Here is a 5,363-nt window from a genome sequence, read left to right as displayed (position 1 = left end):
ATATATATGTTATTGGTGATGGTTTTCATATATGGGTACTTGTTTTTTGTAGTTTGACAAATGGTCTTGAGTTACCCTAATATTATTGAGTTCTACCATGAATTTGGCCTTGATAATGGTAATAAACTCAAGGTATTTGTAAAAATATCTAGTCACATGTTAATAATAATTTGAATTGGGCAATGGTCCAATGAGTATGAATTGTTGGTAAATGTTTTTGTAAAGGTGATTTTATCCATGTAATTAGTTAATTTATGACTATATTGGTTTAATGGCAAAAGGAGGGGGTTAAAGACGCTAAACTTGTACTTGAATTATGTTTGAACTAAAGTATTATATGAGATTGCTACTGCAGAATGAATGGTTTAGTAAGGGTCTTGATGGCATCAAGTTCAATTAATTGATGAGTTGAACTAAGGCATTGGCCTAATAAAGTGTATGAATGTTGAATGTTTCCATGAAGACCTTATGGACCCATATGGTGTTGATTTGGGTTAAACGGTTAAAGTCCTTAAGTGTTGAAATAAATTGTGTGGATGTCAACGCATGAACTAAAGAGGTTAAGAGTCCAAATGTTAAATAAAAATGCTAATAATATGACTATTAGTTTAGTCCCTAATGCAATAGTTTATGGTTTAACCAATCTGACAGTCGTGACTATGAAGAGCTGATAACTTTGACTGTATCTAACAGTCATGAATGCGAATACTGATAATATGAGTTCTGATAAATGATACTACTGATAGTATGAGTGACTGGATCTAACAGTCATGAATATGGTGGAACTAGCTGAGTTCCGCATTAAGGGGTGACTGTAGCTGACAGTCCTAAATCTGAAGAACTATCTGAGTTCTTTTACTGAGACTGAGAATGACATTGAAATTGAGATTGTGGAGGTAATCATCTAACCGACATGCCCCAAAACTGAATTGGTGAGGCCCAACATGTCCGTAACCCTATTCTATTTTTGGGAGCTCGTTCCATCTGCCCTACTATCAGGTAAACTCAAAGGAGATGCATTAGCCCTATGGGTAGGGACATCTCAACCTATGCTAGGTACGTAGTTCTGGAATGCAAGGATTTCTTCTAGGAATCACACCCTCTAACTATAGCAGGTGAGTCCCCATCCTTGGGTTTGCTCGGTGCTGAATCCTACTTCCATCTGAAAGACACCAAACTGAATAACTGGGCTACACTAAATAACAGAACTGATACTAGTGGTATTATTTAGCGGAGCTAAACTAAGTTGACTGAGTTACCTTAACTGAAGGAACATTTTGAGTTCTGAGGACTGATTGAGAGTACTGAAATTACTGAGATTGCTAGGAAAACTGCTATTACTGAGATTTCTGAGATTACTGAGTACTAAGATTTCTGAACTACGAAGTCTGCTGAGGTTTCTGAGTTTTACTGAGTCACATAAAAGACTGAATTCTATAGATCATGGCTTGACTGAGAGTATCGTGATAGCATGACATGGCTCTGCGCACAAAACTATAATTTTGGGTACGAATACCCGCAGGACTCGATGGAAGGAAACTAACACAACATGACTGACTTTTTCATAAGATTGTAGTCCACAATTTACATTGTCATAAGTAGGGGATATTATAGTTCATGTAGTTCTTCAACATCTTAAGCATGGTAGGGAGTGCATAGATATATTTAATGTATATATTATATATCTCCATTATCATACATGCTTGATACCACAACAATAGCAACACGTCAATAGCATGGAATTCATATTGAACTATCTAGCTAATACGGACTTGTCATTCAGATATCATGGAACCATGTAAACATGAATTTCTTGCATCCTAAGCATTTTATCAAACACCTTGCATGCACTCTTTAAGGCATAGGTGTACTTATCAATTTGACAATCTTAATCCATCATAAAATCATGGGTTTTAACTAACCTATTCACATGCTTCATGAAAAACACATCAAGATACAACCTTGAATCCAAACAACAATCATCATCATGAATATAGTCATAACACAGCAAGGAAAACACAATTTATAATTTAAAACATGATTCTTAAGATCCATGGATGACAGACCCATGGATAAACGCAATGCATTCCTTAGATTAAGAATTCATGAAGATTGACGGTGAAATTTCCTTGAAATATACTCTTCTATGAAAACCCTAGGGCTTATTCTTAAGAGTTTTGATCATGAAAGGAAACCCTAATCTTATGCTTGAGAGTGTATAATAGAGCTTTTTGAGATACTTAACTATAGAAAATGGAAGATAATATGCTCCTTGAGGGTTATAAGTTGTGGGAAGTGAAGGAAAAAGATCAAAATACCCTTACAAAAATGTCCCTCAATTGTTGAGAAAACTAGCTGATGACATTCATGACAATCCATCAAGTTAGTGATAGGCTGTCAAGAATTGTCGTCACAAAAAGGTGAAATTGTGAGTTACTAGTTAAGATTGATGACATTGGTGATAGGACATCACGGGCGTAATGGATTATCACAAAATGTCATCACCTGGGTCAGACATCTGTCCAAGTCTAACAACATTGCTGATAGGCCGTCACGGGAATGATGGCTTGTCATAATTTTCGTCACCAGTTTTCCAGTTAGATATGCTGGAGTAAAATAGGTATAACTCTTTGGTCCAATATTGAATTTAGGCAAAATTGGTTTATTTGGAAAGATAATTCAAATAGATTTCATTTGATATATAGTAAGCCACCCAGTTCATCATATATAACGAGTTATGGTTGATTTAAGTTAACCAATGTTTTGACGCTCACTAAAACTTGAACGATAGGATAGCTTTCAATTTGTACTTGAGTTATGGGACCTCTATGATCAAAATTCATGATAAAATAGATTCCCACACTACAATATTGATTAACACACTAAATTTACATAGGATTTGAGGCTTTTGAAATGTCTATGCATAGAAATGACGGATTTTCATCCTAGTTCGAAATGTGGGGTATTATAATATCTCCCCCTTGGGAACATTCATCCTTGAATGAGACTGGCTGATATGAAAGAAAAGACAACTAAGGTGGATATAGAGCATGAATGACTGATCATGATTTCATGGCTGACATGATTGATAAGCTTAACATATCATACTGAACATGCATATCTGATGCATACATAACTGATTCGTAAGTACATTAGGAAGAGTACTGATAAGCTAATCACAGAAATCTGATATGCGAATATATGACTGAACGGGCTCATGAACATGTAATGAATATGCAATCGTAGAGATACCAAGTTTGAATTGGAATTAAGCATGGAATTAACATCAAGTTGGTACTGAATACTTAACATGAAGCTGAATAAGCTTAAAGAGGATTGTTACCTTCAACAAAAATGCTAATGAATCCTAAGATCGTTTACTAAACATGAATGAGCAAAAACATGAGAACATAACTAAATTTGGAATGTGATACTCGAACTAAACTGAGACATTGATTACATGGCCTACGAGTGAGATTGGATAAAGAGGACCACTTATGAGTATCCCTAACCCAGACTGAATTTATCACGTGAAGAGAGAATGGGATGCTTATGTTATGAATGTTTGGGGAATCATCGTATATCTCCCCCTTGGGACACTAGGTCCTTCGAAGACTGCTGACTTGGCTGAGACACTGAGGGAAAACTGAGGCGATGCTCAAGGCACCTAGGAACTGAGTTGCAATTGAATATTTGGATTTTATGACTGAGATATGATACATGAACTAAAATGATCTTGCATATAGTAGTAACCTATATCTTGTAGATGGTTACATCCTTGAGATATTTGTTAGTATGGTTGGATGAAAAGATAGGAGAACAACACCTACCAAATTAACTACGCATCTGCTAAACTGACTTAACGGACTAATTTATGCTAATAACTATACACTGGGTATGTATAAATAAGCTGAACTTATTCGAAATAACTGAATTGGAACTATAGAATATTGTACATAAGTGGTAAGGATTAACTGAGTACCATGAGGTGACTGAGCATGAATTCATGGAAATTGTATTACTTGAAAATGAAGTGACACACGTGTAATATGATTCCGAAAGATTTAGTAAATTGAGGCACTGACAAATAAGTGAGAAACTGATAGTTGCATACCATGGCATAGCAAATCTGAGACTGAATTGAGTTTTAGGATCTGATTACTGAATTGGGACAAAATGTAGGGTTCGGTTAACTGAATTTCTGAAATTAATGTTTTGATTGACAATCAGGTACTTAGTTTTGAGACTAAATAGAATACTAATTACTAAGTTCTAAATACTAGAAATGGAATGTCAACATAATGAATTTATCACAAAATCTAAATTGAGAATTTTTAGGACATGTTCTGAATTTATACGATCATTAGGACCGTAGAATAGATAGTAGGAACTAAGCATACTATAAAGATTGGCATGAGTACATGAGTCATGAGCTGCATGACTTATGTTTTGGAGTTTCTATATTCATGAGATATGACTTGTAATGCATAATGAGTTTGGAACACCTCACACTGGAAACTGAAAGTGTATGCTATCTTTAGGGGAAAATGTGTGAATATTGACCATATTAATGGAACTGATATGTGAAAAATGCATGGAAAACATGATAAATAAGACATAAAATAAAATAAAGGTACCACATATACTAATTTGGCACAACTATTAGAATTCTGAAGGCCTGACTTTCTGAATTTTAATAACCGGACAGTCCCTGTATACCTGTTGGGCTATGGTAGACTAAACTACTAGGTAGAGAATGGGTAAGGTCGTATCAATATTTGGTCTGACCTTAAGTTTGACCGTTATGCAAAGAGTTTTAAAATAAAAGGGGCACATAGGTAAGGCGAAACCTAAGCTTGAGAATGAGAGATCTGAAACATACCAGTGACTGTATTAGGAGGAGTTTAATAATCTTATCGAGACTAATGATCATGGAGTTTATTTACGCATTGCCCACTGATAGCACTGGAAGTGGCATCTTGCCAATTCAGGCGACCGGGATAAACTGAAGGACGACTGTGCTGACCTTGTGGATTGGGTTTAGGACAATCTCGGACTTTGTGACCTAACTCACCATATCCAAAACACACATCACTACCGTCTCTACACACACCCTTATAATGCTTACCATAAGTCTGACAAAGGGAATGGGTAAGGACTCTGTTCTCACTACCCTCTGATATCGGTTGAGAAGGACTGTAACTACCTATTATATCCCTCTTATTTTCTCTCTCTTTATTTTTAAGCGTATGCTCCTCAATCTTTTGAGCATAGACCATCAAACTAGACAGGTCCATATTACTAATCAACATTGCAGTCCAGCACTCCTTAACAACTCTACCTAATACCCCAGATACAAATTT

This window comes from Capsicum annuum, chromosome 12 (assembly GCF_002878395.1).
Source record: "Capsicum annuum cultivar UCD-10X-F1 chromosome 12, UCD10Xv1.1, whole genome shotgun sequence".
Lineage (NCBI taxonomy): Eukaryota > Viridiplantae > Streptophyta > Magnoliopsida > Solanales > Solanaceae > Capsicum > Capsicum annuum.
Note: the sequence above shows the minus strand (reverse complement) of the source record.